Source organism: Lineus longissimus, chromosome 9 (assembly GCF_910592395.1).
Source record: "Lineus longissimus chromosome 9, tnLinLong1.2, whole genome shotgun sequence".
Lineage (NCBI taxonomy): Eukaryota > Metazoa > Nemertea > Pilidiophora > Heteronemertea > Lineidae > Lineus > Lineus longissimus.
Genome location: NC_088316.1, coordinates 14,851,178 through 14,861,920, shown reverse-complemented (window position 1 = coordinate 14,861,920; position 10,743 = coordinate 14,851,178). Strand labels below are relative to the sequence as shown.

The 10,743-nt window shown below is 40.1% G+C and overlaps 1 non-coding gene across 1 annotated transcript; it reads left to right on the top strand.

The window, feature by feature from the left end:
• Window positions 1-2,879: 2,879 nt before the first annotated feature.
• On the top strand, window positions 2,880-2,952 carry Trnat-ugu (transfer RNA threonine (anticodon UGU)). The gene has a single exon. It is a non-coding gene; the product is annotated as a tRNA-Thr (tRNA).
• Window positions 2,953-10,743: the final 7,791 nt, after the last annotated feature.

Here is a 10,743-nt window from a genome sequence, read left to right as displayed (position 1 = left end):
GCTTCAGAATTTGAGTATACATGTACATGTAACTGAAAATGTATTTTGGACATTTTCTATTTGTTTTTATAACCAACGACCATCATCTGAAATAAAGTGCCCGGATGTAATCTGCGGCAGCGTAGGTGTCCTTCTTTATTAGAAATTATACAGTGCGGTTATTGCAGCTCAAACTTATAGTATGACGTTGCGCATCACTCCATGCATTTTCTAGTTATGCTAGTTAGCTCTGCATTCGCCCTTCCCAAATTGAAGGAATGACTACCTCCATCATACCCAAGGTATAACATGCAGCATATTTGCTTTGCCATTCTGTTGACTGGTATGCTTTTATAAACATCGTTAGCCTTGTTTTACGGCTATTGAGCTAATATTGCGTGGCATGTTATAGTGAGCTACCTTCATGATACAGTTCCACCTTGTGGTTAGTTTTTTTTGGCATGATGTAGGCGTTCGTTCCTGCAGCCGGTGTAACAGTTTTAACGCCCCCGTCAATACTGTCCTGGTGCATGGTTCCTTTGAAGTGACCCAAGACTTTCGATACCGCTTAAATTATTTCGGCACTGCAATTGCTGTCGGCCTTGACTCGAGTCATGTCGCATAGCGTATAGCAAGTAATGTTACTGCATGTTGTATCGAACAGTATTGAGAAACCAAAGCGATCGAATACTGATAAACTTGGAAAGCCTTTTTTCAAAACCGTTGTCTCGGACGAGTCAGCGAAACCACGACGAGAGACATCGCCAATAGAAGTTAATCCGACTTGTAAAAACAAACCCGCGTGATTTACAAGTATCGATCAGACAGAAGATTACAAATTGGCTCCGCTCAAACCTAACCAACTAATTTGATTAGAAGTTTGTCAGCCGAATGAGCAAATAGTCTTTTTCATTTGATAAAACATTCCAAATACTTGAATTGCCTTTGGTAATTTGGTTAGCAGCATCGCATGATTCAACTTGTTTACAATCATTATTGTCTTGTTCAATTAATCATTTTCGTTAAAAGTAAAGAGATTCTGTTTTGGAGGTTAAGTCTTTAAGCAATTTAATTGATTTTTCTGGTAAAAAGATACCGTTAAGCAAGTTAAAAAACTGGATATTCAACTGCAACTTGTTGTATTGCTGTATTTAATGTTTCGTCTTATCAGAAATCAATGGTCGCTCCCACCAACACAGTATGCATGTATTCGCCGCCTTGGTTTTCTGATTTAATTCTAGGTATCAAAGCCGTATCTGTTTTTCCTACTGTTGTAGTAGGTGTAAATGAATGGCAAGGAACTCTCCGTGTCTTTAATAAACTGCATTCAATATGACACCAACGCCCGCCGCGACCCCCTCCCAGTTTATTCCATTTTCACAACCACGAGACGGATTTTTATCTTGGTGATTCATTTTGTCGATTTTGATGATAAATGTAAAATAGTTAAAATCATGCTAGGAAATCATGTAGGTGTTGGAAAACCCGATAAAGTCGGTTGATGTCTGAAAACCACCCAAAGGGTAAGGTCGCCAAGAATGTACAGAAAGACACTGGCTAGCCTATCGGGCTATAAACACCTCGCCAACACGCTGATCGGACACGCTGAAACCTATAAAAACTAAAGATGCGATTGAATCGTGAATTCTACTGTTGCCACGCTATCGATGATTCAAAGAATTTTATAAAAAACATTCGCTCACACCACATCCATTAGCCATAATAGTATAGGTGTAGAACCGCGAAATGAAATGTTCAGATTGTTCGTGTTAAAAAAGGACTGCAATTCCCTGAGCGAATGATGTTTTGAGTGAACACCCGAGATTTTTTTGGTGAGAAAAAGGATTTGGACTGCAACTCTTGAAATCAATGTGTGACCTATTCCAATTCTACTGCAGCCTTTGAAAAATAAGCCGGTTAGGTGTTGGAAGATAACCCCACGCGATGCATATTTGAAGAAAAAAACTGTTTAGTTGAAAAAATTAAATAATCTACCTGATAATTAAGACTGAACTCCCTGGGGATTATAGTTTGCCGGTATATCCAAAATCCAATTTCTGCCTTCGGATTAAAAGTTGGAACTATAATATATTGCTGGCACAGGGCCTTCATCAAAGTGGCAACTTCACAAAAATAAAAAAATGAAATCCATATTCGATACAGAGGAGACTGAACTTGGTATATTTAAAGCCGGAATTTGTAGACTTTGAAAAAATGTAATTAAAAAACTAATTCATAATCTGACACTGAGCTGTCATTTAAATTTCTAGGTGAAATAACACAAAACGAGGATTGTGGATAAACTTTTGAAACGTTACTTTGATGTTTCCGGAATTGATATTCTGATAAAACCGAAGCAGGAATTGAAATTTTCAAACTGCCTCAAGCATTTCATGAATGAAATTGGATTCGCAGTGAACTAGTGTATGCAAAACAGTGCTATATGTTTTTTTAGTGGAATATTATAGATATAAAATCACTAGTACCGGTTAACTGCATGGACGCTATAAATTCCAAAAATAACTAAAAATGTCATGCTATTCAACCCATTGTTCTATGTAAGTGTCACCGTCGCCATTTATCACCTACACAATTTCACTCAGCGGGTGTGTCATTAAAAAATGGCTACTGCTAATTGCACGGCGAAGTGTTTCCATTGTTTAAATTGTCATTATTCAAATACTCATCTTTTTAATTTGTCGGAGTGATGGATTGGCAATAAAATGTCACCCCGCGGAGTTGCAAGAAAGACATCTAGAAATTAATCATGCATGTAAACGACCTTTGCAATAGCGCAATTAAAAAACAATTCGAAAAAGAAGATCGGATCTATGTCTCGGAATCGTCGTAATCCTGCGTTTGGTTGTTAAAACTATTGGTATTATGTGCCTTGGCAAGGAGCCTCCATAGCTCAGGGGTTAGAGCACTGGTCTTGTAAACCAGGGGTCGTGAGTTCAATTCTCACTGGGGGCTGTTCATTTTTTTAAGACAGTGTCAAGAAATTTATTTGGCCATACGAATTTTTTTTACATCTCAAAACACGTATCTTTTGAGACGAAGTCACTTATCGGGTTGAGCTAACTTATGATTCCAATCCGATGTCATCCTTTGCAATGATCTATGCATGGAAGGTTGGGTCAATGCCAAAATTGTCTTGACTATCTCAATTTCACGGATTTGTAAGGTGTTAATGGGTGACATCAGTGTTGAAATATTGAACGATAAAAATGAAAAATACGACGGGTTTCAGCGGTGATTGGTTAAAACTTCGCGTGAGAAGCATTTCATTTCACCGGTTTTTGCCGGATATACATGTGCATATGTACACGTGCATATCGAGTATTTTACGGCAAACTTAGGTTGAAATAATGCGTAGGACTGCACTAACGAATGAGTCACTCTCAAGGTACCCGCAAAATAACGATTCAAAACCAATTATAGCTGTCGTTGTCGAAGACATTTTTCGCGTTGAAAAATAAAAGGTGCAATTTGCGACACCCAGGACTAGATCATCCATTACTTTGACAAATCTACGCTGCTACATCAGTTTGGTGGTAATTTTGCAATTTGTACTTCGTGATTGGATGCAATAAAATAATCATAAATCTTTGAGTTGTCTTTTAAATTGCGGAGTAAGATGAGTAGGTGTTGAGACTTTCCAAGTCTCCAAGTTTAATTTCAAGATGTTAGCATTTGCCCGTATTAATGAGTTAGGTAGTGAGGGTTAATTGTACTCCTCTGGTTAAATGAGTGGGTACATGTAGGCTTGCCTGATGCTGATTCCCCGTACTTGCCTGAGGTGTCCAAGATGGTAACGGGTGTCTTTCGGTAAGCTCTCCACTTAATGACTTATCACCGCCTACATGGTATAACCGGTGTGAGACGTGTAGGGTTTCAAAGGGAGGTAAAAGGACTCGGAATCAATACCGTGACACTTGTCTCACCTCTGAATGTAGCCCGAGACGTTCAGGAGACACCGCGCCTTTGAGTGGTTGATAAGTAATTAGAAGAACAGTGAGAAACGTGAGTGAAACATTCTTCTTGAGCCGTTTAAGGCAACTCATGAAGTTCTGCTTTCTTCTTCGACCCTTGTTCACTTAATTTGACGTGATCGTTTTAAAGTTAAGGAGACACCCCCTTAGGCAGTCTTGATAGCGCGAGGAACAAGAATGTATAAACCTCCTTCTTCATGCTGCGATTGTCGATTTGGGAATACTTTCTTTCCGTTATATGCGGGTCTTTGCAAGCTAAAATAGTCCATGTTTTCTCGAGGATTTAATTCTTTTCTATTCATCTTACCACAGCAGGTTTAAAATTACCATCGCACAGACATGACTTTGTTGTGATATCCAAGCCCTGTCAATATGCCTGTTCTCCAGTAGCTTCTATTATACCATACACCTTCTCCATGGCCTTCATCTTACCTCTGAAGCACGCTAGCGCCACAAGCTGGCAGCAAACTCTTATCAGTCATGCGCGTTGATATTTCAATCAAGTATCTGGCTAGGTCATCAAGTACTTCAATAACTATTTTCACCACACTCGAATGACCATGATGTTTGATTCTGCATTGGAAATCAATGCCAATTCAATTTGTGAGTTCTTGTTAGTTTTCTTTTATGGCTGTCTATTAAGACGCGTGTCCGGGTGGGGTTGGTGGATGAATGGCGTAGACTAGCTCGCAGGCTGGCTGCCAGTGGCAATGAGACTGAACTGCATCAATGATTGTCTTGGCAAGCTTCGGTTGAGAAAGAAGGCGCCAGACAGGATACGGAGACGGCGGAGCCGGCTTGTCCTATTGTATCGTTGCTTGTCTTATTACTACCGTTGCTTGTCCCATTTGGTATCGTTGCTGCTTGTCACATTTAGTGGTAACGTTGCTTGTCCCACTGGTACCATTGCTTGTCCCATTGGTATACTGCTTGTTCCATTGGTATAGTTCATGCTTACCTGCTCGACCTCGTCACAATGGCAACGACGAATGATATTAGAGAGTCAAACCAGGAGCAAAGTCCATGTTACAAACCCTATGGTAGAAATGATTGCCGTTTTCCTATTTTGTACCAATCTCCACCCTTTACTCGCTACTTTACTTTTCCTCTCCTTAACTCACTTCGATCCGATCAAATTGTCACATAAATACCTCCTTCATATCGACAGGACCCCACTTATCTTAACCTTAATCTCATTAATTAATATTCATGAGTGAAACAATTGAATTATGAGCCAGAGCTTTGTCTGGGGCGAGAAGAAAGAAAGAAACGGTGAACCGGATGATTGGTGTCAAGCCGTCTTGAGTAGCGTGAACTGATAGGATCACGAAAGGGGATATCGCACGCGGAGCGGCGGAGAGTTCCTGGGCCGTTTGGGCGGAGACGGCTAGCGTATTCTGCCGATTTCCCTCAGTTCTCATATATGACAAGAATTTGGAATGGTTGAAAAAAAAACAAAGCCATAATAACTGGGTGATTGGCCCCGGCGGCGTCGAGACGTCTGGAGAAGCGTGGACTGAGAAGATCACGGAGAGAACGTTGTTGTAGGAGATGCAGACCTTCATTGCCAGTTAGGCGGGTAAAACTAGTTTGAATCTCTCAATCCTCTCAAATACAAATAGTCATCTACAGCGGGTCTATTGTCAAATACTAGTAAACATTCAGTACAGCTACAAAGAACCTGAAGGAATATCCGTATTTCCGAAACAACACAAGATAGAAGCTTTTCCGATTCCGGGAACCATTCAGCCGAGTTTGCCCATTTGTATAAAGAATCCAATTTCTTTTTCAAAGTATCTGTATCCTCATAATCTGCGTCCTTTATTACCAATGAATGTCCTACTCTTAAGTAATCACGTTTCTGCTTCTTATTTGAGAAGCACCAATACATCATTGATAGATCTCACAACGGACTAACTAGGCGGGGAACGTATCTCCTTTCAAAATTTTCCTTCAAGGAAATTCTTCCCCTTTTGGTGTCGTGTTCCCGAAGCTTCTAAAAGAGGCGTTTACTTATATCGCGCCGTAGTAATTACGTGCATTGTTCCTGTCTTCCGCTGTTTGAATCTGGCGCCCATTGAGGATAATACCGTAATTAAGGTACATTCTATGAGACAGGATATTAAGGAGATACCTTTGATTATGACTAACGAAATACGCCAAGGTTGCATCCGTATAATTCGAAGATTTGTGACAGGTTGATACAGGAGTGTACAGGATCTGTTAAATGTAGTAGATGTGAAATGGCAGAGGTAATATTTAGCCTGACGCAGACTAGCGATTTTCGTCTCATTCAATATTCCACAGTACATGTATATTTTTGCATACGGCAGAATCTCTCATTTGCGTGGTCTTGAAATGACTCATTCCTGGACGGTCTCAAGTCCATCTTATTCTGCAAAGTATATCTAAGACATTCCAAGTACGTATGATGATCATCAACATTTTTGCTTAGTGGGGTTGACTTGGGCCTTTGTCATAAACCCATACCTAGTTGCCCAGATTTGGACTTCGCCATATTCTATTCTCTCAAATGACTTTTCTGAATGAATAAAACATGGCCACTGGAGTACTTGGTTGTCTTCCCAGTATCATGATCTCGAATTCAGCTCCTTTACCGCTTTACACGTCTCAACTGAGCCATAGTCTTTGGTAATTAGAGAAGAAAGAATAGCAATGAAGTCAGTGAAATCATTCCACACGCCACTGTTGAAACAAAGTAGACGCTCCTTTCGGTAACGATACAAATTATAGAACGCCGCAGATATGGCTTCGTCTGTTCTCTCAAAGAAAAATAAAATCTACAACACACATGGTCCCCATTCGATAATGACACGTTTGTATCGCAAGTTTCAATATCAAAAAGGAAACCAAGAAATACAATTCCCCATTGTGTCGATAATAATGGTCCCCAATACTCTCGTCTACCTCGTGTTAACAATTCACCTTAAAGTCAGACAGTTTCATCTGTAGAATGAACACAGGACTTCAAGTCGAACAAACACAAAAGAACAAACTTCAAAAGCCACGAAGCCACACATTACCATCTTGGGTATTAAACCTAAACAAACCAAACCAAAGTCACATTTTTTCTATCCTGTCATCTGCCTCTGGTATAATGACCCCCGCCGTTCTTTTGTCATGTCATTACCTAAAGCTTATGTATTCCGCTACTAAACTAAAAGAAATTGGCCAGACCCGGCCCCAGGCGAATTTCATAATCATGCTCCTTGCACATCACGAAACGGACATTGTTTAGTTCCGTGCCTAATTAGGTGATTTTTTTTGTCTCTGAAAAAAACTTGGAAAAATCACTGCTGAATACGCCCACGTTTTCTTTCAAGTAACCATAGTCTTCGTCATACAGCGTAATGAATGAATTATGATGATGATGATGATGATGATGATGATGATGATGATGATGATGATGATGATGATGATGATGATGATGATGATGAGAAGCAGAGGCTGGCGATACCTGCATACGAATCGAAGGAAGGGCATCGATGCTGGTGTCATTGATTGGAGAACATTTGTATTTTCCTTTTTCTTTGGCAAAAGTTGAACAGCACCATATCTGGAGGTGATAGGTGTAGAATACGATATCTGAACAAGAATTCTGAAAGTCAAGTAACTTTGGTAACGCAGCAGACAGTCAGAGTTGTCTTACTGCAGGTCAATCCAAACCTATCAAAAACTCGACAGATGATGGATAATGCTTCAAAATGATTGACACAATGTCACCAGCCGGTTATGAATAACTTGATTTTGTCAGTTTCAATGTAACGGCAGGCGACTTGAAGCCAGTACTTCCTTAACAGTTGCTTGATATTTTCAAGAAAACCTTGTTACTGTCACGCAAACGCATAAAGACCGATATTGCCTTCGCCGTGAATCATCTCATGATAACCTCCCACCAGAGAGCACAGGGATAAACCTCCGCACAATGCTCTGTACCATCTCTCACAGCATCTCGCTTGCTTTGTGCGCCACAGAGAGCATTGTTGCCGTTTAATTGGCAAGCATGGTCGTTAATGTTCATGTACAAACTCTAATTAATGTCGCAAAAGTTGCTTTGGGAGTGATGGTCGCGGCGTTACGCGGTCAGGAGACGCAAGGAGAACATCTCACGAGAATTCCGCGACTAAAGCGGGGCTACGTTTCCCTGGCCACCGATCAGGGACCAACGCTAAAACGGTAAAGAAACCTTTGTAGTTCATTTTCTGGTCCTGCGAGAGAAAATGAACAGCATATGAACATTTTTTCCCCTTTTATCACGTTGTTCGAAAGCTGTCCGAAAAATCAGGTAAATATCAAACCGGCAATTTAAAAAAAATGTGGCTATCTGCGTATTCAATCAAGCTTTACTTAAACTGATGTTTTACACATTACGCCATCTTATCCAAATGGCATGAAAATACTTCCCTTACCAACTAGTATGCCTTTTTACGGTTGCAACTGGTATATACACTAACTCAGCAACTGGGGCTGCGTCAACTAGAAATCGTGCCTACCCTCAAGCAGTAGGGATAACTGAACTCTTTTTACATCTCCTAGCACTATATTAAGTCAAATTCCAATTAAAACGGATGCCCAATGGGCTTTCGGAATTTCATAAAAAGAAATTTTAAATAAATGTCTGTCGCGATGGATGTCTTGGAGGCCTCTACGTGTATTCCAGACATGTAATGATGAGATATTGTAGGCGACACTGTAACTTGCATGCTTGATATATATGCATGGCAGCTCATAGCCTAATAGAACTGCTTGAAGTGGTTTCTAGTATCGACGAACTTTAAAGAAACTGTTCGTCAAATCCTGATTACATGAAGGTGGCTGAAAGTTACGGTAAGAACTGCGTATCTAGTTATAAATCCCTGATCAATCAGAGTAAAAAATTGGGCAGGAATATCAAAAACGGGGGTCTAAATACACTTTCACATTGGCCGAACCAATACCTGGCATAAGTATCATGAAAAACACTATGCCAATATCGGGACCAATAGCCAGTTTACATGTTATCATGGTAATACCAGACCAACTAAATGCCAGGCAGCATGATGCTCTCAGTTGTGTTCATGAGCCGTGAACTTCGATAGCCATCGTTGCTGGGTGTGATTCTTGACAACCCTCTCCTACTAATTAATTGCCCATGCCTCGTCACCTCGGTGCTGCAATCTCTCATTAAGGAGCTCAATACTATATTGATCCCATTCTACCCTTGTTCGAAGATGGCCAATATTTTCCAGGCTACTAGGTATTTAATGAGGCTGAGAAGTTAACCAGGTGGTAAAGTCACACTATTGGAAAATGAATGAGCAGCAGGATGATTTTTCACTAAAGTGCAAGTTATTGTACGTATCTTAGCACATCGCTGGTCAGATTTAATTTTCACGCAAAATGACTCCGTCATATCTTGGCAAATACACTCGATGACTTTTTTAAACCAATGGATCATCGATATCTTATATTTCTGAAAGTCCTCTTCTGCCAAGTTAGCAAGGTTGTCACATCACAATATTGGAAGCTGAGTGACCGCGAAATCGTTTGTTCCAATGCACGTGGCTCACATGTACATTTTGTGTACATCTCCGTTCAGTGCATTAGGCCTACACACTCCCTTTTTATGTTACGCCATACAGTGTAGTGATATTTTATTGCTTGAAAAATATCGTCGATGAATCTTTAGTCGTACTACTAAGATGTCGAGGATATTTTTCTTAAAAACCATAAGCTTACAACTACATGTATGTGCTTACAACGACATATGAAAATACACTGCATGCGATTAGAAGGTGAATGGTGGAAACACATTTAGCTAAAAAACCCTGGTTCAGTCAAGTACCTCTCGCTCTACATGTTATTTTTTGCTATTGATAATCCATTTCAAGTTGAACATCCCCAGGGGCAATATCGAATAAGGATTTAGAAAAATATCCGAAACATTTCTGCTAATGCGTATGTAAAAGTAATGGAATTTTTTAAAATAAAAAGGGTGTTTAAAGGCGACGAAGTGCACTTTCAATCGATCGCTACTGGCTCGCAAATTTGCAGTTAAAATGTCTCTGCATGCGCCAATGATGAGTTTCTTGACTAATGAGAATTGTATAAACAAAAAAACACGAGATTCTACTGAAACCAATATAATGGTGCTGTAGAATGTAAAGTGTTAATGAGCTCTCACTTTTAAGTTCTTTTAGCGCAGCGTCGCAAGGTCCTCATGCGATCAATCGTATTTGGATGACAACTTACTTGCGATGATACTACGACATACAAATATGATACATGTTAACAAATTGATATGCTGTTAAACTTTACATCATATAACAACATCAGGCTGCAAAGTAATTCCTATTAACCTATCTCTTCATCTTCATCACCAATCTTCACCATAGTGTCTCATAAATCTGATGGTGCCAAAGGCTGTAACACTGCATGCAACGCCTCCGATGTCAAGGCTCCTGCGCAAAATGTCGAAGAGAATTCGAAGAGGGCAAACATTGCATTGAGCGAGACTTGCAAAGATGGCGATTTCGCAGCCATGTTTTGATACTGTCGTCTGCAGCTTGCGGCATACTGACACCGCATCATCAGATGGTAATTGATAGAAAGTGTATGTAACTTGTATGTATTTGCCTCAAAATCAAAAGGTTGTAGCCTATGAACCTTATAATCAGATTAGCTTGTGATGGCATAATGCTGTAATATCACAAGAAACAGGTCGGAAAATCACAAGGAAGAAAATCGCAGCAAACATGATACAAGGACATGG